At 32.5% G+C, this 24,170-nt stretch overlaps 1 pseudogene; it reads left to right on the top strand.

The window, feature by feature from the left end:
• The first annotated feature begins 21,635 nt into the window (after positions 1 to 21,635).
• On the top strand, positions 21,636 to 23,880 carry LOC124909669 (annotated as a pseudogene).
• The last annotated feature ends 290 nt before the right edge of the window (positions 23,881 to 24,170 follow it).

Raw genomic sequence — 24,170 nt, 5'->3', positions numbered from 1 at the left:
GCTGGAAATAAGGATAACATGAAATCCACTTCTGGATATTTGATGACATTTATAGGGGGAGCTGTTTCATGGCAATCAAGATTGCAAAAGTGTGTGGCCTTATCGACAACAGAGGCTGAGTATATGGCAACACCGTAAGCTTGCAAAGAACTATTTTGGTTGAAAAGATTTCTACAAGAGCTTGGCTTCAAGCAACAGCGCTATGTGGTTCTCTGTGATAATCAAAGTGCAATACACCTTGCTAAGAATTCCATGTTTTTCATAAGAGAACGAAACATATTGATGTGCGATATCATTGGATTAGAGAATCTCTTGAAGATGAGTTGTTTGAACTTGATAAAGTTCACACTGATGATAATGGTTCTGATATGTTGACAAAGGCATTGACAAGGGAAAAGTTGAAAGTGTGTTGTTCTATCGTCGGGATGGCGAACTCTTCCTCATAGTCAGGAAAAGGGGGAGATTTGTTGGGTTTTTTTGTTTCCTTAGTCCATGAAGTAAAGCCCAGAAAATAGGCCCATCTTGGGCCCCCACTTAATTCACTTATTTGGGAGCAATATAAAAGGGGAGAAAGCTTCTTTTGCAAGAAATAAGAGCAAAAGAAAGAGAGAGAAAATCAAGAAAGAAAAGAGAGAAAAACTTCAAGTTCCAGCAGCCTTGGTGTTTTGATGATTGCTAGAGTTTGCACCGTTGGATCGTCCTAATTTTTTGGACAGCAGCTTCACAACTTCTAGGCCAACATTCTGGACGGAGGAGATCGGATTCTGAGGTCTGGAGGTCGGGGTTTCGTTGCCGGAACAGTAGCAGTTGTTTTTGGTGATATTCTTCCTTTCTTGTTCTTTTATTATTTATATATCCTTGATGTGCATATTTCCAAGAGTATTATGAATATGTATGCCTCTAGTATTGTCTATAGAAGACTTTTTGTATTGCTCTCTTTCTGGTGATAGTGAATTTTAAGCGGCACTAGGTGTCCAGTGGTTTTTACCCATTGAGGGGTTTTCCACGCTAAAATTCTGTGTTGTTTGTGTGTGCTTGCTTGGTGTGTTACTCACTGTTTTAGGGCTGTGTTGATTGCATTTTGCATATGTATTTGTTAGCTTCCTCACATGTTTAAACGATTTGGGAAAGTGTTGTCAAACGAAGGATAAATTCCGCATTTGTTGTTTACCGTTGTGGTGCATTTCCATCAAAAGCATCCATGTCGCAGCCGGACTAGATTATCTTTCCGATAGCAGAAAAATTCAAACGTAAAATTTAAACGTAAAATTTAATGTCCTTGTTTTGGTATCCTTTTTGATTTTTTCTTCACCAAAATGAAGTATCATCCCTAGGACATTTTGACATTGAACAAATCCAGCAAGATCACTTTGCTAGATTAATCAAGAAAACAAATCGTAGAGAGAAGGCAGAGAAAAAACTCTACTTCATTGATGAATCAGTTATCAAAGTTAAAAAGTGTCAATCGGCTAAAACCCCAAATTAGTTTTACTAAACTAACAAAATAGCCCTTACACTTTACATATATTACAATTTCAATCAACTTAAAACATTCTATTAAAATACTAACATATACTTATTAATTTGTATTATAGTTACAAATCTACAAATCTTCTTGATCATTCAGCTTGATACTCCCCCCTCAAGATGCACATCTTGTAAAAACAATCGCGATCGAAGAAAGCTGAATTGTGGATAGTCCAAAGCCTTTGTAAAATATCAGCAACCTGTAATTTAGTGGATATGTGCTGCAATTTTATAAAACCAGATAAAAATTGATTTCGAACTACATGACAATCGATGTCCAAATATTTTGTCCGCTCATGAAATACAGGATTTTCTGTAATATGAATGGCTGCCTGATTATCACAATGTAATGTAATGGGTAATTGAAGAATAATTCGGAAATCATTAATAAGATATGAAAGCTACTTAATCTCGCAAACTGTCACAGCTAAGCTGCGATACTCAGCCTCTACTGAAGAACGAGATACAGTGGGTTGTTTTTTTGTTTTCCAAGAGATAACCGAATTTCCAAACATGATACAATAACCTAATAATGATTTTCTTGTTTCTAGACATGAACCCCAATCAGAATCAGAGAATGCCTCAATATGTAGTGAATTATCAAATGGAAAAAACAGTCCCAAAGAGATTGAACCCTTTAAATATTTAACCAAATGTTAAGCTGCTTCCCAATGACAATTCATTGGTTGATTAACAAATTGAGACAATTGTTGTACATCAAATGTAATATCTGGTCTAGTATAATTAAGATATAACAATCTCCCAATAAGTCTCCTATATTTAGAAGGATCTGCCATTATATTCTCATGATCATTGGAAAATTTAATGCCTTTGATCATGGGTATTTTAGTTGGTTTACAACCCATAAGACCAACATCACCAATAAGATCGAGAATTTATTTCCTTTGATTAACACAAAAAAGCATTATTGGTTTGTGCAATTTCAAGACCAAGAAAGAACTTGGCTTTCCCAAGGTCTTTTATGATAAATTTAGAATCAATAAAATTCTTTACCAAAGAAATTTCATTCAAATCATTTCTAGCAATAAGAAAATCATTAACAGTGATACTAGATTTAGAATGTTTAATATAAAGACAATGATCATGTTCTGATTTAATAAATCCTATTGTAGTTAGACTTAAAGAAATTTCAGCATGCCATTGTCTTGAAGCCTGTTTTAAACCATATAAACTTTTATTTAGTTTACAAACAGGTTTTTTTAAATCAGAATGTACACCCTCATAAAGTTTCATATAAATTTTCTCATCAAGATTGCCATGAAGAAAAACATTATTGATGTCAATGTGATGTAAATGCCATCGTTTAGTGGCAGTAAGTGCAATTAAAAAACGAACTGTAACTGTTTTAGCAACAGGTGCAAAATATTGATGGAAATCAATTCCATCTTTTTGATTAAAACCTTTAGCCACTAAACGTGCCTTACATTTGTTTAAACTGCCATCAGAATTTAACTTTGTTTTGAAAATCCAGCGACAACCAATGGCCTTTTTTCCTTTTGGTTAAGTTGTAATTTCCCAAGTATGATTATGTTTTAGAGCTTCAAGCTCATGTGTCATGGCTTGAATCCAATCAGGATTTTGTGAAGCCTCTAAAAATGATTGTGGTGTGTAAATATGATCAACATTAGAAAGAAAATTAATGTATTCATAGTCTAATAGAGAATTTATAAAAGGATAAGTGTTAGGGTGTATCTACTGGAATTTGTGGATTCAATCTCAACATGATTTATTTCAAAATCTTTCAACCAAGAGGGTGAATATTTTTCCCTAGTACTTCTTCTATTTTGATGAACATGATGAGAATCAATTGAATTAGGTAAAGTAACAATATGATCAGTTGATAAAACAGGTTGGTTATCAGATAATTGTAAGTCAGATTGAGAAGAATGTTCAAGCAAATCAAGTGGACTGTTAGAAATAACTTCATGTGTTTTATCATCATCAAAATGTATTTCATTATAAAAAATAATAGACGATTCACAACTATTTGGAGCAGATATTGTGTAATGTGAATTGTCAGTTATATTTTGATATGAAAATATATCTTCATAAAAGACAACATCTCTCGAAATAGTAACAACACCGTTATTAATTTCATAAACCAAATAGCCTTTTTGATCAGATGGATAACCAATAAAAATACATTTAATGCCACTATCTTCAAATTTGTTTATATGCGGCAAAACATTTGCAATGTAACATAAACATCCAAAAACTTTAAAATGATTATATGAACAGTTATCATGATGTAGCATAAAATATGGTATTTTAAAATCCAAAACTGAAGATGGCATTCTATTAATTAAATAAGTTGCAGTAAGAAGAGAGAAAGGCCAGAATTTAATATGAAGTTTGGATTGATTCATCAATGACCTTGCCACATTAATCAAGTGTCTATGTTTTCTCTCCACAACACCATTTTGTTGTGGAGAATAGGGTACAAGTTTTTTGATGAATGATACCTAAAGAATTAAAAAATATATTGAATTTTGAATTATAAATTCAGTACCATTATCACTTCTTACTATTTTAACTGAAGATTCATATTGATTTTTCACCAAAGTAATAAAATTTTTCATGTTTTCAAATACACATGTTTTATCTTTGAGAAGAAAAATCCAAGTGCATCTACTATAATCATCTACTATGGTTAACATATAAGAAATTTGAATTATTGAAGGTTCCTTATAAGGTCCCCAAAGGTCAACATGAATAAGTTCAAAACATTTTTTTGAAACAGAACAACTATCAGGAAAAAGAAATCTTGACATTTTTGAAATGGAACAAACTTCACAATGGTGTATCTTAATTTCCAAACGAGGGTAGACATTATTCATGACTTTAGGAGATGGATGACCAAGTCTATTATGCATTCTCATACAATCAATAACAAGAGATGAAAATTCAGTAGAACTACTATGAGAAATGTCTTTAGAACAATAACAAAGTGAAGAGAAAAACAAATTTCAAATTTTCTTCCCAAGCTGAAATTTGTTGACCAATTTATGGTCCTGCAAAACACATTCATCTTCATCAAATATGCACATCATGTTCTCATCTTTAATCAATTTTTCTACTGATATTAGATTGTATTTGAAGTCTTTTGCTATCTTGACATCTTTTAGAACTGATATTTTATTTAGTTTCATATCTCCTAATTCAACTATTATTTTAATTGATCCATCCTCTAAATATAGGATCCTTACTTTCTCAAGTTTTCTAATATTAATGAGCAGTTTTCTAGTATTGCAAACATGACTGCTTGCCCCTGAATCTATCAGCCATATTATGTCATTGTTATCATCATGATATGTGCTCATACTGTGTTCAAATGTAAATGCATAACAAGAATCATAACAGGTTGGAATTTTAGTGTACTTACTTGCACTATACTCTGAAGTTCCTACTGCTACCTTCCCTTTCCCTTTTGAATTTGCCTTGCACCATTCTTTGAACTGTTTATATTCCGTTCCAGTAAGCTCTACATGTTCTTCAATATCATCCAATGGAGAATTTGCCACATTTGCTGTGTTGACAACAACCTGTTTTTTTCTTGATTGTTTAAACCACTCCGGATATCCAAGCAATTTGAAACAACCTTCTTTTATGTGACCTTTTAATCCATAGTGAGTGCAGATAGAGTTCTTGTAGGGTTTGAATTTTTCAGCAGGTAATTTTGAACTTCCTTCAATTTTCTGATTCTTGTTGTTCAATTCTGTCTTCTCCTTCACCATCATTGCAGTGTATTCTCCTTTAGATATGCTAATATTCCTCCTAGTTTCATGCGGCAAATAGCCTTTTTGATCAGATGGATAACCAATAAAAATACATTTAATGCCACGATCTTCAAATTTGGTTTTATGTGGAAAAACATTTGCAATGTAACATAAACATCCAAAAACTTTAAAATGATTATATGAATAGTTATCTTGATGTAGCATAAAATATGGTATTTTAAAATCCAAAATTGAAGATGGCATTCTATTAATTAAATAAGTTGCAGTAAGAAGAGAGAAATGCCAGAATTTAATATGAAGTTTGGATTGATTCATCAATGACCTTGCCACATTAATCAAGTGTCTATGTTTTCTCTCCACAACACCATTTTTTTGTGGAGAATAGGCACAAGTTTTTTGATGAATGATACCTAAAGAATTAAAAAATATATTGAATTTTGAATTTATAAATTCAGTACCATTATCACTTCTTACTATTTTAACTGAAGATTCATATTAATTTTTCACCAAAGTAATAAAATTTTTCATGTTTTCAAATACACATGTTTTATCTTTGAGAAGAAAAATCCAAGTGCATCTACTATAATCATCTACTATGGTTAACATATAAGAAACTTGAATTATTGATGGTTCCTTATAAGGTCCCCAAAGGTCAACATGAATAAGTTCAAAACATTTTTTTTGAAAAGAACAACTATCAGGAAAAGGCAATCTTGACATTTTTGTAATGGAACAAACTTCACAATGGTGTATCTTATTTCCCAAACCAGGGTAGACATTATTCATGACTTTTGGAGATGGATGACCAAGTCTGTTATGCATTCTAATAAAATCAATAACAGGAGATGAAAATTCAGTAGAACTACTATGAGAAATGTCTTTAGAACAATAACGAAGTGAAGAGAAAAACAAATTTCCAATTTTCTTCCCAAGCTGAAATTTGTTGACCAATTTACGGTCCTGTAAAATACATTCATCTTCATCAAATATGCACATCATATTCTCATCTTTAATCAATTTTGCTACTGATATTAGATTGTATTTGAAGTCTTTTGCGATCATGACATCTTTTAGCACTAATATTTCATTTAGTTTCATATCTCCTAATTCAACTATTTTTTTTAATTGATCTATCCGCTAAATAAAGGATCCTTACTTTCTCAAGTTTTCTAATATTAATGAGCAGTTTTCTAGTATTGCAAACATGACTGCTTGCCCCTGAATCTATCAGCCACATTATATCATTGTTATCATCATGATATGTGCTCATACTGTGTTCAAATGTAAATGCATAACAAGAATCATAACAGGTTAGAATTTTAGTGTACTTACCTGCACTATACTCTGAAGTTCCTGCTGCTACCTTCCTTTTTCCTTTTGAATTTTCCTTGCACCATTCTTTGAACTGTTTATATTCCGTTCCAGTAACCTCTACATGTTCTTCAATGTCATCCAATGGAGAATTTGCCACATTTGCTGTGTTGACAGCAACCTGTTTTTTTCTTGATTGTTTGAACCACTCCGGATATCCAAGCAATTTGAAACAACCTTCTTTTATGTTACCTTTTTATCCACAGTGAGTACAGATAGAGTTCTTGTAGGGTTTGGATTTTTCAGTAAGTAATTTTGAACTTCCTTCAATTTTCTGATTCTTGTTGTTCAATTCTGTCTTCTCCTTCACCATCATTGCAGTGTATTCTCCTTTTGATATGCTAATTTCCTCTTAGTTTCAACATTAACTAAAATAGTAAATGCCTTATGAACTGAAGACCATGGATCTGATGCTAACATATTATCCACAACATGTTCATAAGAGTCATTTACTCCCATCAGAAACTGAGGCAACTTTGCTTCTTCAACATCTTGCGCTACTTCACTTACAACCGTACATCCATAACAATTGACAACATCTGATCTATCATAGTTGCACTTTCTTGTTGGCTTCAAATGTGCAGTTTCATCCCAAATCAATTTAACTTTGGAATAATGCTCAACAATATCAGAAGTACCTTGTTGAATAGTGGATATATTCTTCCCTAACTGAAAACGTCTTGGTCCGTTGTTGCCTTCGTATTACTTCGAATATCTTTCCATAGTTGTTGAGCAGTTACAGCATTCTGGAAATGAATTTTCAGGTTTTGATCCATAATGTTCATTATCCAGTTTCTCACCATAGCATCCACTAACTTCCATTGCATTACTCCATCTACATCTAGTGACATCTTACAAGATCCGTCGATGAATCTGAGCTTCATTTTTGCCTCCAATGCTAGTCTAATACTTGTACACCACTCATAGTAATGAGATCTTGTTAGTATAGAATTAGTAATTATTGCACCTGTGATGTCTCCATTTTGAAGAAGTAGTGGATCAGTGTTTTATTTCCTCTTGTTCGTCATTCTCCTCTTCAATCGAGCCTCTGTTTATTGATCTGAGTTTGAAGACGACGATCCTTCGCTGATAGTCAAATTAGGGTTTGAAATCTTCACTTCTTGATTCTTGTCGGTTGAATCACTATCTTCTGAGTTTGAAGAAGAATATGAACCATGCTCTGATACCATGAACAAATCTAGCAAGATCACTTTGCTAGATTAATCAAGAAAACAAATAGTAGAGAGAAGGCAGAGAAAAAACTCAACTTCATTGATGAATCAGTTATCAAAGTTAAAAAGTGTCAATCGGCTAAAACCCCAAATTAGTTTTACTAAACTAACAAAATAGCCCTTACACTTTACATATATTACAATTTCAATCTACTTAAAACATTCTATTAAAATACTAACATATACTTATTAATTTGTATTACAGTTGCAAATCTACAAATCTTCTTGATCATTTCTTGATCATTCAGCTTGATAGACATTAAATTGAGATCCATTACACAATTGAATCAAGCTAAAACAAGATTAAATCGAAACTCTTAAAATTTCCAGCCAATAATTCAAATTTACAGTTCTGTTTGATTCGGGCAACAGTTAAGCCTTGAAATAGTTGGAAATCAATCCGAAAACCATTCCTAATCAACCCACGATCACAAGAACACCCCTATGATCTTCGATTTTCCCGGAGAGGTTTTTTACATTAAATTTGAAATTGTGCGTTTTCTCTAAAGGAGACCATTCAATACGAGACTGGTGCCATAAACTTCAAAATCTAATCTAACTTATCCATTCATCATCATTATTCCTAAAAGTTCTTGAAAAATAAAAAATAACTCAGATCTAGTTTCTTCCTTAGAGGCCATGATTTCGATTCTAAATGACAATCACTCACTCTAAATCATTCAAGGAACCTTTCTGAATCGGTCTCGAGTCTCCAATATTCACGCATCTCTTTAAACAAGAAGACTCGTCCAGTTTCAATAGATGAAGTTGAAGAGGAGCATTTTGGTCCAAAAATCAACGAAAAAAGAGCACTGTGGTGAAAGATATCGACGGATGGAGTTGAAGAACCCAAATGGCGACATAGAAGAAGGACGCCATAATCACGACTTTCCGGGGTTAGTTCGATGCTACCCATACAGGTAATGCCAATATCCACTAAAGCCCGACACCTGTATAAAGAGAAAAAAATCAATAAATAAAGAAGGTGATGCTTCACTTTTGTGTATAGGTGTCATTTTTTGAGTGGAATACAAGCACCGTGTATGTGTAGCATCAAAATAATCGGTGAATGCCTTCTTTTTTATTTTCCAAACTTTTAGGGTTTATTTAAATTAACCACTCAATGGTTCACGCGTGCCCTTACACTTTTGGTCACGTGAATTTTTCACTCTAAACTTATAATTTTGTTAAATTATTTTTTTGAGTTGGTTTTCTATTTTAAACTTCTAATTTTGAACAAATTAGTCCAATTTTGTACATAAAGTATAAAACATAAATTAAAAAAATTTTGAAAAACTTTGAGAGCATTATTATTATGTTATGCGTATAAAATACATGATCATGTTGTATTTTTGAACAACTTTAGGTTTTTTTAAACTTTAGCTTAATTATGTCTTATTTGAAAATTCATTATTCATTATTTTGATTTTTAAGCTTGCTCTAAAATTATTAGGAAACTTTTGTAGGATTCTAGTACCAAATAATCAGAAATTTATCCTTTGGAAAAGGTAGTTAATTTCTTTTAAAAAAATTACATTTTGGTTTGAACATTGTGGGCGAAAATGGGTCATGTCACGTACGAGTTGCGTGAACGTTATTCTAACATTCACAATTTCGTGACACGTTCCACAAATGGAATCTTGAGGAGTCCACAGGTCATGCCAATAAACCGACACGGTGGCAAACTAGAATCAATAACCCATCTTCATTTGAGCCCCTTGTGTCATTTTCCTTATGAGTAGTTACTCGTCTGAGTAACACTAAAAATCTCAATGTGTTATGAGCTTTTTCGGGAAGCTGATTTAGGATTTGAGTCAAATGAATCCCATAATTTGAATCGACACATTATCTCCTTAATCACTTTTAAAGCTGATCCTAACTACAATTTTAAAGTTATCAAAACAAATAGGACTTTAAAATTCTAACAATTTAGATTCCCAAGTTCCACCCTAATCACTTTTGAAGCTCAAAGGCTCTTAACTACAATTTTAAATTCATTAAAATAAAATTAAACTTCCAAATTTTACAACTTTGAAAATCTATGTTTCACCTTAATCACTTTTGGAGCTCAAAGACTCCTAACTACAATTTTAAAGTTATTTATGAGATCCCCTTAACCCTTTTATACATAGGACATTAACGTCATTGGAAAAATCTATCCCCACACATTAAATGGACACGAGTTCATACTTGTCGCCATAAACTACTTCACCAAATGGGTTGAAGCAGCCTCCTACAATGTCTTGAAATCATCTCAAGTGTCCAAGTTCACCCGAACTAGCATCATCGCTAGATATAGAGTTCCTCACGTCCTGATTTCAAACAATGGTCGACACTTCTAAGGAAAAGTATTGCAATTGCCCGAAGAGTTCAAGGTCAAGCATCACATATCATCGCCCTATAGACCCTAGACCAATGGTGTGGTCGAAGCAGCAAACAAAAATATGATTAGGATCATCAAGAAGATGACTAGAACATATAACGACTAGCATGAGAAGCTGTCATACGCCTTATGGAGATATCATAAAATTGCTCGAACTTCGACGGACGTAACTTCCTACTCTTTGGTTTACGGCATTGACACCGTATAACCCATCCAAATAGAGATTTCAACCCTAAGAATACTCTTAGAAAGCCATGTTATAAAAGAAGACTAACTCAAATCACGATATGACCAACTAACGTTAATGGAGGATAAAAAATTAAATGCTCTATGTAAAACTCAAGCCTACCAAAAATGTATGTCAGGAACTTTCAATAGAAATGTAAAATCTAGAAACTTCAAAGAAGGTAATCTAGTTATAACACAAACCCGAGAAAACTCCTAGACCCTAGGGGCAAGTTTCAACCCCAATGGGAAGGACCCTTTCTAGTTAAGAAAATCCTATTTGGAGGAGATCTCCACCATCTAACCTAGGAGGCGAAGAGTTTATTGCTCCAAGAAATCTCGATGCACTTAAAATATATTTTGTATAATATCAAGATACACGCATAACAGTTTAAAGCTCGACCTTGAAAGAAGTTTATTTCAAAAAAATCCAATCCAAAATTTTGTAGAACTTGCAACATGGATAGTGGACTCATGTCCGAACTACGAGACCTGATTATTCTAAATTCAAAATAATAAATGAGAGAAGATACATAGGCAACCTGCATGTTTGCGGGCCCGGTCTCACATAAATAAAACCCCCTAGTCCCTTTCCTCAAAAGAAAATCTTTTAAGAAAGGAAGAAAATATTGATCCCCTCTTAGAGCCAATATTTTGGATTTTAGGAAACAAGTAAGGGTAAAACTAAGAATATCGCTTACATTCAAGTGATATTCTCAGAAATAAAACGAGTATTTCATAATGACTTCGATTCAAGAGATATCATTCATAAGTTCTTTTTCGTTTATAGACGATTATCCTAAGAGTAACCCTCCCTCAAAAGTTTTTGAAGAAAATAAAAACCTGAATAAACCCCATAAAAGCAAGGCGTAGAGCCCCAAATTAACAAATGACACCTCATTGTTACTTTTGTTAAAAATGAGAGGTTTGAAACTCATGCTTTGGGAAGAAAAAAACCAAGAAAATGAAAATGCCAAAAAGAGAACTTGAATAAACCCAAAAATCTCTTAAAATATTGAAAAATGTTTATGTTGATTAAGGTATTGAAATCAACATTCGTGCTCACTCAGACTCTAGTCATGATTGCTATGACAAGGTAGAATGTACTAATTCTACCAGATATACCCGGAAAATGAAAAAATAATGATTCACGTGGTTGAGGTATTGAAATCACCATCCGTTGCTCACACAAACTCTAGTCATGATTGTTACGGCAAGAACAAGAATGTACCGATTCTACTAGATATACATACGAATCAACAAAAAAAGAGAAAAAATTGCAAATGAAAACCCAAAGTAAAAAGTTGAGAAACCTCTCCAAAATGTTTTTGCGAAAGTTGAACTTTCAAAAATGTGGTTTAGGGCCGATCAAGCAAATATAAGTTGCACTCTTTTATCAAAACGTCAAAGTTTTGAATATATTCTTCGAGGGTTAAGATTCTGGATAATCATTTATACAAGAGATCAAATTTATAGTTGATATCTTGAAAGTTGGAGAAAAAAATATCGTTTTCCTTGATGAAAGAAAAATCATCACAAATGACGGAAAATATGTTCAAAGCCTAACCCAAATACGCTTCGAATTCGAAAGCGTCATGATTCATTTAGAAGGATCAAGGTTCATTCCAATATCAAAAAAATAAAAGAGATTAAAAAGGATATGAATTGGGGGAAAAATATTTCTTTATCCAAAAACACGAGTCATTTGTCTATAAATAAAGATGGAAACCGCTTGCTAACAAATTTCAACTAGTTGTGAAGGATACTTTTAAAAAGAAAGGGAAAATAAGATTGTGTTGAAATATTTCCTTAAAAGGCATAGAGCCACGACCGATACTACAAAAGAAAAATAAGAAAAATCGAGTCTCCCAAACCCTATCTATTGATAGGTATGTGATATTGTTCGTACTCGATCACGTTTTAGAATCTTATTTATGAATAGGTATCCCAAACTCTATCTGTTGATATGTGTGATATATCATTTTTATGCGATTCTGGTGAAAACCCTAATTGTAGTTAGGTATTTAAACCCTATATATCGATAGGTACGAGAGATCATTCGTACACGATCCCGTATCAAACCCTAATTGTAGTTAAGTATTTAAACTCTATCTATTTATATGTACGAGAGATCGTTCATACACGATCCCGTTTTTGAATCCTATTTATGAATAGGTATCCCAAACTCTATCCATTGATAGTTGCGATAGATAATTTTTATACGATTCCGCTAAAAATCATAGTTGTTATTAGGTACCCAAAAGCCCTATTTCTTGATAGGTACGTGAGATCGTTCGTACACGATCCAATTTTAGAATTCTATTTGTGAATAAGTATCCCAAACCCTATATGTTAATAGGTACGAGAGATCGTTCGTACACGATCCCGTTCTAAACCTTAATTATAGTTAAGTATCTAAACCTTATTTATTGATAGGTACGTGAGATCGTTCGTACACAATCCCGTTTTAGAATCCTATTTGTAAATAGTATCCCAAACCCTATGTGTTGATGGGTGTGATAGATCGTTTTAATACGATTCTGCTAAAAACTCTAGTTTTTGTTAGGTATCTAAACACTATTTGTTGATAGATGCGCTAATCGTTCGTACACGATCCCGTCTGAAACCCTATTTATAGATATGTTGAGACATCATTTGTATATGATTTCGATAAGAAACCCTATATATCGATAGGTTAAGACATCATTTATATATGATTCCGTTACAAAATCCCTATTTGTAGATAGGTCAAGACATCATTAGTATATGATTCCGTTAAAAATCCTAGTTGTTTTTAGTTATCTAAACCCTATTTGTTGATAGGTGCGCTAATCATTCGTACATGATCCCATCTAAATACCCTATTTATAGATAAGTCGAGACATCATTTGTATATGATTCCGATAAGAAACCCTATATGTCGATAGGTTGAGATATCATTGGTATATGATTCTGTTAGAAACCTTATTTGTTGATAGGTGCGTTAATCGTTTGTACACGATTCCATTTGAAAACCCTACCTGTAGATGGGTCGAGAAATCATTTGTATATGGTTCCGTTAGAAACCCTATTAGTTGATAGGTGCGCTAATCATTCGTACAAGATTCAGTCTGAAATCCTTATCTATTGATAGGTCGAGACATCATTTCTATGTGATTCTAATAAGAAACCCTATTTGTCGAAAGGTTGAGACATCATTTGTATATGATTGCGTTAAGAAACCCTATATATCAATAGATTGAGACATCATTTATGATTCCGTTAAGAAACCCTATTTATAGATAGATCGAGACATCATTTATATATGATTCCATTAGAAACCCTATCTGTTGATAGGAAAATCATTCGTACACTATTCCATTTGTAAACCCTATATGTAGATAGGTCAAGACTCATTTTTATATGGTTATGTTAGAAACCCTATTTGTTGATAGGTGCGCTAGTCGTTTGTACACGATTCAATCTGAAAATCCTATCTATCGATATATTGATACATCAATTGTATATGATTCCGTTAGAAACCCTATCTATTGATAGTTACGCTAATCGTTCGTACATGATTCCGTCTGAAAACCCTTTATGTCGATAAGATTAAACATTGTTTATATACGATTCCATTAAAACCCTATCTCTTGATATGTATCCCCTCTCTTAACATCACTACGACCAAATATCTCAAAAGTAAAACCCTATCTCTCGATAGGTATCCAACAAAAACTCTATCTCTTGATAGATATCTAAGCTTTGTTCATCAACAAGCACATTGAACATTTTTACATGATCTTATAAAAACCTTATCGTCTGAATAGGTATCCAAACCCTATCGTCCGAATAGTTATCCAAACCCTATCGTCCGAATAAGTATCCAAACCCTATCATCTGAATAGGTATCCATACCCTATCTCTCGATAGGTACTCCAACTAAAAATCCTATTTTTCAATACATATTCTCCTTCTAGTTCCTGAACACAAGATTCTATCTGTTGATAGTAATCATCTTCAATCTCACATGTGAGTAACCTTCGTGACAAGTTCGTCAGCTCCCGCGATAAATCTATTTGTTGATAGTACAATGATCATGTGTATATGATTGATTCTTTTTAGTACCTTTTTCAACCTCCCCGAGGTAAGGAAGTCAAACAACCACTAGCCTTTTTTGCTCAATGCCTTACTTGTTAGTAAGCCCCATAAGTATGTTTGTTAGCTCTCAACAAGATTTATCTGTTGATAAGTCTCGCGATCATACACATATGATCACCCTGAGTGTTACTTGTTAGTAACCCCCATGAAAGTTGTTAGATCATGACTAAGCTTTGAATAATCGGTTGATATTCATACTAAATAGGAATTGATGTTTCAATACCTATGTTTATCTTTACCCCATAGATTTTACGGGTACTTTGTTAAGATCTGGAAAACATGATTTCCCAAAAACTATCATTGTTAGGATAATTACCAAAGAAAGATCCATACAACAATGCTTGGAAGCACCTCGACGAATTATTATACACAACATCACCAGGTCACTCTAATATCAGCACACTATAAGTTTTATCTTTCTAAACCCCCTCATTATAAATTGGACGAGATAACTTTGTTTTAGATGTCATACTCGAATCAACGTTTGCAAAACTAGTTTGTTGTATTCAAACGAGATTCGAGAGGGACACTCTATAAACTCTAAAAATCTACATCCCCAATTTATAAAATTAAAATAATTATTATAATATATTTTTGAATAAATAAAATCAAAATAATTAATCCCAAGCCCAAACCCTAATTACAACAATTAATTAGATTAATTATTTTGATAATTTAAACCTAATTAATTAAGTAAAATGACCAAAATAAAAAATATATAATTATTTGGGATAAATGTTGTACCCATTTATCTTAAAATAATTTTAGAAAAAATTAAGAGATTAAAACAAATATTTAGGATGATGTAAGGTACATATTTCATCTCCAAAATTATTTATTTAACCCAAAACTATGCAAAAAAATAAAATAAAATAAATTGGTAAAATATTTGTCATATTAATTTTAATATTTTGTGTATTTAAAAAGATCAAAATTTAACCCAAAAGGGTGAAATAAAAATTAATTTAAAATAAAACCTTAAGGTTTTAAAATAATAATAAAATCAGTAATCGGGTGTAACCGAAATCCGGTTGGAGTTCTACAACCGGAATCGCGCCCATTGGATCAATGTTGAATTCTCATCCAACACTCTAGGAACACTCACGTAGCCCGTTGTAGCAGAACGAGCGCACGCTCGCGAGGCACCAGATCAACTAACGCTTGTTAGTCGAGACTCTAACTGAACTTCCAAACGCTAACGACATTTGATGGACCATTGATGGAATGCGCTAAAGCGCTTGAAACAACGTCGTTTCAACCGCCACCATCGTCTTCATTACGTCACCAGAGGGATAAGTATGAAATCACATCCTTTGATTTTCCAAATTTGGAACTTCCTCCACAGACAACCAAAATGGCTGATTTAAAAGGTGAAATGATCACCCTACCACAATGATCATTTCTCCTATATCAATAAGGATGATTCATCAAGTTGGCTCAAGAACAGCTAAAATACCATTAATGACTTTTGGATAATTCGATCCACTTGAAGCCTTCACCGACTCAGGGATGCTATAAATTGCCCTCCTCCATCATTATGAAGGCAAGATATGACATCTCAAGTCTTGAATATATAGAAATTGAAAATCCGCCATTCCAGCTCAAACTTTGGATTTTTTAAATTTTCTGTTTAAGGATCAAAAGTTTGGATCCAGGCATCTTAAAATCTTCCCTAAGGTCTAAGGAGTGTTCTCTAATCCTTGGTAAGCCTCCAATAATCCATTAATTCATACTTCTAGTTTGAAATTAAATTTTTTATATTTCAGTATTCATAAGCATGTATGATGTATGGTTCTTGAATTTGATGATTGTAAATCGATCTTATGATCATTTATGAACTTTATGTGAAAACTAGAACCGATCAATTGATCTTAATAAGAAAAACCCAATTTTGAATTTGAAAAACCAAAAAAACGAGTTTACTATTCTTGGTCTAATTCTTGAGAATCACAACTTATAAAACTTTCTAACATGATTTTAATCAAGTTAAGCAACTGTTTAGATCATGTTTGATCCATCTCGATCTTGTTTGATCAATCTCAAAATTTTCAAAATAATTAAAAATTTTGAGTTCTTGATTTGGTCAAAACGAACTGTCAATGTTATTGTTTTGGTATCAATCAAATATATGAGATATAAGGAATCTATTGGATAGCTCATTTGTCCTGAAAACAGTTTTAAAACCAAAAATCCAATTTTTGATCACAAACTGTTTTGAACGATTTAATCATCATTCAGGTCGATTGCTACCTTGAGATGATGATCAACATGTTCCTGAGAGCTTTGTGAAGCTACCCAAGCTATTGGATCAAAGAATCCAAACTTAAATCAAAATTACAAAGCCTACAAGAGAGAAATTCGATAGGACCAGCAGGTCCGACCAATGTTCTTGAGCTAGGATCGAGAGGTCTTACCGATATTTTTAAGCTAATATCGAGAGTCCCGACTAAGGATTCTTACATCTAAGATTGAGATGTCCAACCCAGGACCGAGAGGTCTATCTTAGGACCGAGGAATCTTGAATCCTGACCGAGAATTCCCAAACGTAGGATCGATGAACTTATCCCAAAGTTAAATCATGACTGATGGGTTTGTACACCTTGATCGTTGATTTTTGTCAAGGACCGAGAGTCCTTAGCACCACGATCGAGGGACTTCAGCACCCTAACCGAAGATCTCGAGCCCCGACCAAGAGGCTCCTCGACCCGGACCGAGGGTTTTTAGACACCGATTGACAAAAACAAACCCAAGGCCTAGGACTTCGGTCCTAAGGCCTGTTTGGTTACCTTTTCAAACTCTAAAATTATTTTTGTAGTTTTGGAACCTTAAATCATTTTCAAAAAATCCCAAAAAATTAGAAAATGCTTTTAAAATATTTTTGGGATATTTTCACAAAATATATTTTGAGAAATGCTCGTTTGGGATTTATGTTTAGACCTTAATGCCTTTAAAATAATTGATGTTCTTCAGGTATTTCCACCCTAAGTGAACGTCATCATCAATAGGTTTCAACATTTAAATATTGTTGTTACAATATTTTATATAACGCACAATCATTATGCATGTTTAGGACTAGAAGAATAATCAGTAAAATAAAACTTTATACAACTGATTTTTAAAAGCCAAATTTATAAGTAGAGATCATTTTAAAAACGGGTAAGAAGGATGAAGCGCGAAAGCCCTTTCTTGAGTATCACCAAACTACGAACAGATAGAAACTCTGGCCAATACATTTGTATACGTACGTCACTTTTTTTTTTTTCAAAAATCAATTGGAGACTCTATTTTAAAATTAATAATATTATCTAAAATAATTATGTTTTATTAATTTAAACGAATTTTCTAAAAATAAAATTGTTATTTAATTAAAACGCAAATCCCTAATTATTTAAAATTGAATCCGAATTATTTATTTTTAATTAATTTCAAAAGCTGTCAAGTATTATTTAAAAATCTTTTAAAAATAATATTTTATTTTAAAATAATATTAAAAACAGAAAAACCTAGGTTTTTTAAATTCTCGAACTCGATTGTTTTTGTGAAACCTAAACTAAAGGTTTTTTTTAAGGATTATAATTTTATTGAATTATAAAATATTAAAAAGTAAATGAATTAAATTATTACAAAAGTAAAAAGTGTAATACTTAATTATTAATTTATAATATGAACTAATTAGAAAAATAAAATATTTTGAATAAATTACAAAGAAAATAAAATAAAAAGGGAAATCTAAAATAATGTGCATATATTTTTAGATAATATTAAAAATGAATGAATTATTAATATATTTAATATAAAATTATAGTTATTATTATTATATATATATATATATATATTTTGATATTTAAGAATCTTTATTATTAGTTAATATTTATTCATATATAATTTATTTAAGTAAAATTTTTATTATTTATATATTTAAAATAATTATTAACTATAGTAAAATAATTCAAACTACATAAGTATTTTAGTGTCTTTAAGTTTAAAAATAAAATTTTAAATTAATTAATATTAAAAAACTTATAGAACAAAAATAAAAGAAAACATAAATTATTATAATTACTAACTATTATAATATATATTAATTGATATGGTTAATCTAATATAAAATAACATTTATTATAAAATTCATTAAAATAATGTTTATAATATAGAGAAAAATAAAATAAAATATAAAATAATAAAATATTTATTTAATTATATCTATTAAGTTTAAATATTTTCAAACATGTAATTTTAAATATGATGCACCAGACCTTTATCTTTCTTCCTCCATAAAAATAATTCTTAAATTTTCTTATAAGTTTAATTTAATTTTAATTTTTTTCTTTATTTTTCTCACATGATAATTTAGTTATATTTTCTTATTATATATATATAAATTATATATTTATTATTATTATTATTATTATTTATATATAATTGGTGATAATTTTATAAATAATTTTGATTTGTTATGTTAGAATTTAATTTTAATTGAAATGATAGATAGATCATTAATGCATATGAGATAAATATAATATCATTAAAAAGTTAATTATGAAATTGATTTAGTTTTGATATTTTTATAATTTTTTTTCTAACATAAAAATAAATATATTGGTGGTTAAAATATGTGATTCTGATTTGACGGTAGAGAAAGTAAAGTCACCATATAATTCTTAATTTATGGATTTGAAGGTAAGCTCCACACGTTCACCACGTAATCTTCGAGAATATCTGTTAGGTAATTCCTCTACTCCTGGGAGATTCCCATTTTGGAGGCTTGTGATACTTCTCCAAATATCTTACATAGGCTATCTTCTTTATGGGATACTATGAAAGTAATTCTCTGACTTCGTCATCATTATGTATGAGAGGCTCCGGTATGGCATTCCTCATTCTTTGATATTGTAGGGTAGGGGTTATGACACCGCTTAGGGCTGTTGGTGGGAGGCGTTTGAGTTTATCGAGCACCCATATACAGAAGAGGTTAAATATGACTCATTAAACTCCATTAGTGTTTCAATTAAGATGATACCCTAAGGATCCTTATTTTTTCAACAGAGGTGGTAGGCGACTTCTAGGATTTAGAGGATGGTTTTTCATCCGCCGGAGCCAATAAGAAGTGGACTTGTAAGACATCATTGATGAACCAAAGGTCAAGAGAAACTTCTCCATTTCTTAATTCCATCTTTGTCAATTTTTTGATGTCGATGGTAGCCTTCTTTAGGATAGTATCATATGTCATTTTAGTGTATTTGTACTCCTCTTTCATAAGCTTTATTAAGGACATTGATTCTACAAAGGGTATAATATGTGGAATGTTTTTTTTGTCCATCAACAAGATAGCCCTAAATAACTCTATGGTTGGGCACATCTGTCTTTCCCTCATAAAGTAAACTTGATCCGCAGGGCTCAACCTCCTTTGCATTTGCATCATGCATGTTTTGTTTTTTTTGAACTTGATAAACCTCATGATGGGGGTTAGTCCATAAACCCTTTGGTTCCACTCGTTTTCGTGGAAGTTGTATATCCAAGGGATCAACTCATTATCACTTAGTATGGACATCGTCTGTGATTGGAAGTTTCAAAACAATTTACAAAAATTTGTTTGTTTTGAAAAGGAAACATACTTGAGATGTTCATTTAGACTATAGATGCATACACATAATACATATAGAGTAGTCACGTAAGGGTTGTAGTGATGGGGTTTAGTTGTTTGGGCACGTCAAACAATAGGAGAGAGTATCCATATTTTTTTTCTAAGGGGAATCATAAAAGAGTATCATTCACCGATAGTGGAAGGGGTATACCACCGCCATAAACCAGGGAATATCAGCTCAATCGAGAATTTTCCCCCATCTAGACAATGCCTACGTTATATTCATTCTAGTTTTTCCTCTCGTAACATCACTCATATTGTAACAAGTTGGAATACCTCATCGACAATCTTTGCACATAATTTGTAGAAGCATCGATTTCAATCGTGTATTTCTGAAAGAAATGTTTAGGATTATGTACCATTTGTAGGCCTAAACATTTGCCTATGCATCCGTTAGGTGTTGTACCTTTTGGGATATTCCTATTAAGTTGAAAACGTAATACAAACGTTTTTCAAAAATGAAGTTTATGTTTTCAAGTTAAACAATTTAATTCTCAACAAAATCGCTAGGAAACTATAACCCCGAAAAATTCTTATTCCAGAAAAAGCTCTTGGTTCGAGAAATTTTAACCTCAGTGTGCGTGTTAGACATCTTTTTAAATAAAACATTATTTTAAAAGATTTATAGAAATAAGTCATGACTTTTGAAATTAATTATAATAATAATTAATTTGTGATCAAATTTCAATAATCTTTTTGATTTGAAATAATCAAATTAAAATTTGATTAAATAAATTTGTTTTTAAATTAATTGAATACAATTAATTTGATAAAGAGTCACCAATTGATTTTTAGTTTAAAATCAATAAAATGGGGAAATTTGACAAAATGATCCTAAAAAGGGACTCAAAAGAGCTGGTGACCAGCGCATAAAATTTATTGTGTTGGTGACCACTTCATATTTTTTTGACGAAATTGTCCCGTCACGAGACGCAACCGCCGGTTGCAAGACACAACCGGATGCCATGTGACTGCGTCCAGATGCCATGTGAAAATTCCTCAATGCCCATAATATTTAATATACTTTCTCTCATTTCTCCCATTTTCTTTTCTTTTTTTCTTCCATGTTCTCCCTCTTCTCTGTCTTCTCCTCCTTCTCTCTAAAACCCTAAACGGTGAACACTCCGACGACGGAACCCCGACGACGGAATCCCAGCGAAGGAAACTTTGAGCGATCAAGGACACAACGCAACCATGAGCACAAGAATGATGCCCGATACTAGTATGCTTCGTTATACTTTACTCATTGTTGTTTATTTCTTGTTTGAATGCATAATAGGTATTTAGCGTATTGCGATGCGCGATTGCGCACGTGATGTGTGTTTGCATCTCGCGATGCGCGGTTGCGTCTCGTGATGCACGATTTTGATAGTCTTCTACTAGATTGCATATAAGGCCTAGAAGATAATGTTGCTGAGTATTATCAGCAACACGTAGAAATATCTAAGGTTACAAACATTATTATTTTTTCTGCAAAAGTTTATGCATCCATCAAGAGTGGTTCGTTATCCATAGTTGCATCGACTTCGGACTCACTTCTAGATCTTTTATCAGGCTTCATCCTTTGGTTTACTTCCTTTTCCATGCAAATGCCAAATTCTTATCAGTATCCCATTGGGAAGAAGCGTATGCAGCCATTGGTTAGTTATATTTTTTTTTGTTGTTACTATTGAAATGTGTCGGTTTTATTATCTGAAAATTATGTTGTAGTGTATTCTTTTTTTTGGGAAAAATTACTTAGCGTCATTTCATTAAAAATTTCAAAAAATGGGAAAAAAAACCACGAGTTTAAGAGATCATTCTAGACAGGCCTAGAATGATTTTGAAGTCGTAACATTCTGAGTAAAAGCTAAAAACATAAATGAATTATCTAATTATAATGTTTTCAATTCTAGCGAGTTTAAAAAACGGTAAATTCCAGTTCCTACAGATATTCCAGTTCTGCTTTGTGCTTGGAATTCTTGTCCATATTCCCGCGAGGGTGCTGCAATCCGATATAATATCTTTCCATAACTCTTCAATGCTCCTGCGGGTTCTTTCATATACCCTTGCATTCTGTTCTTGCCAAATGTTATACACCACTACTCTAATACAACAGCTCCCGAATAAGTGGTCTATGGTTTCTTCATTTCCTCTACATAGAAGATAGTTCGTATCCGGGATGCTCATATACTTGCTGATACGATCACAAGTGTTGAGTCTTTCCCAGAAGGCGAGCCATAGGATGAACTGGTGTCTAAGGATAATCTTCGTTGACCTTACAAGAGGAGCCGATTCTACTATCAGTGCTTTTTCACGGGTTACCTCCCATATTTTCTTCGATACCAACTTCCCATTGTCCTTAGCTTTCCATTCATGAATATCCGGTCTGTCGTGTAGTTGTATGTTACTTATATGATCAAGTATCCTCTGTCCTTCTGGATTTCTTCTCTGGAGTGAGTCCTAATTTCCGTCTTTAATGTCTCTGATTCTCGCTTCTGTGCAGTCCCTTCTGATGCGGGTATTTTGAAACTCCTCTTTGTGGATGATAGGATGGTTTTCGAACTAGAGGTCCTGCCAGAATATAGTGCATTTCCCGTCCCCTAGTCGGATGTCATAAAGATCTGCAATATCGCTTCTTAGTTTAAGAATCCTTTTTAGAGATCAGCTCATACCTTCATTAATTTGCAGCTTCAGATGTTGGTTTCGTATTTCATAAATCTCGTATGCACCCATTTGATCCATAGTGACTCCTGATTGCGCTCTGAAGCCCACAGATGCTTGAAGGTGAGAGCCTTGTTCCACTCGATACAGTTGTTGTTGTAGTGTATTCTTATGTTTGCTTCTGTCATGGCAACTCTAGGATTACAAATCATATTGGAATCAATGAGAACACTTGTGTCTAATGTAAGAAAATTAGATCATTTGTGCGCTTAGCCAATATTCATATATAACTGTTATTATAACAATAGAATGAATGAATATTGGAATCTTTATTAGGATAGCAACTTCAAATTGACAAATGAGCAAGAACAAATGGTTGTTGGTATAATGCTCTCGGTGACTTTGGTTAAACTGGTTCTAGTTATTTACCGTTGTAGTTTTAAAGATGAGTTTTAGTTCTCATTTTAACACATTATACATATGCAACTGGCCTTATACAATATCAGGACCGTACTAACTGTACGGTTGGAATGTGAATTCACTGGTGACAAATCAACTGCACCAGAATTCCTTCAAAAACTAACATATCTATGCTGGAACCACCATAAGGCGATAAGGCACATAGACACGGTTCGAGCCTACACATTTGGGTCTCACTACTTTATGGAAGTAGACATTGTCTTGCCAGGATACATGCCCTTGCATGAAGCCCATGATATTGGGGAGACATTGCAGGAGAAGCTTGAACACCTCCCTGAAATCGAGCGTGTATTCGTTCATCTCGATTATGAATATTCTCATAAACTCGAGCACGCTCAAGTCCATTTATAACGTAAATAGTCTTTTATTTTTATTTTTGAAACACAAGAAAACTCACTTATGAGCAAATACCAGTAATTTCTCAAACTTATGCAATTTGTCTCATGCATATACTAATTAGTAGAGTTGAATTTGCAATAGCTCCGTAAAAGGTTCAAATAATTATTCAAATACTTGAGTCTTTTGAGATTGTGATGTTTAATATGTGTAATATTAATTATTGAATTCAAATAAACATTTGACATTAATATTTAAAGTATAAAATTACTCAGATAAGAAAATATGAATGTTTTACTAGCATGACTGATTACCAGAGATGCTAATCTCAAATGATTAGGTAAACTAAAAGAGAAGGTAAAATAATCTACAGTCAAGCATCAATTTTCTATGATTATGTATGAACAAACAAACTACTGAATGTTGACGAC

Source organism: Impatiens glandulifera, chromosome 7, assembly GCF_907164915.1.
Source record: "Impatiens glandulifera chromosome 7, dImpGla2.1, whole genome shotgun sequence".
NCBI lineage: Eukaryota > Viridiplantae > Streptophyta > Magnoliopsida > Ericales > Balsaminaceae > Impatiens > Impatiens glandulifera.
The sequence above is the reverse complement of the archived record's forward strand: the minus strand, read 5'-3'. Positions and strand labels throughout refer to the sequence as shown.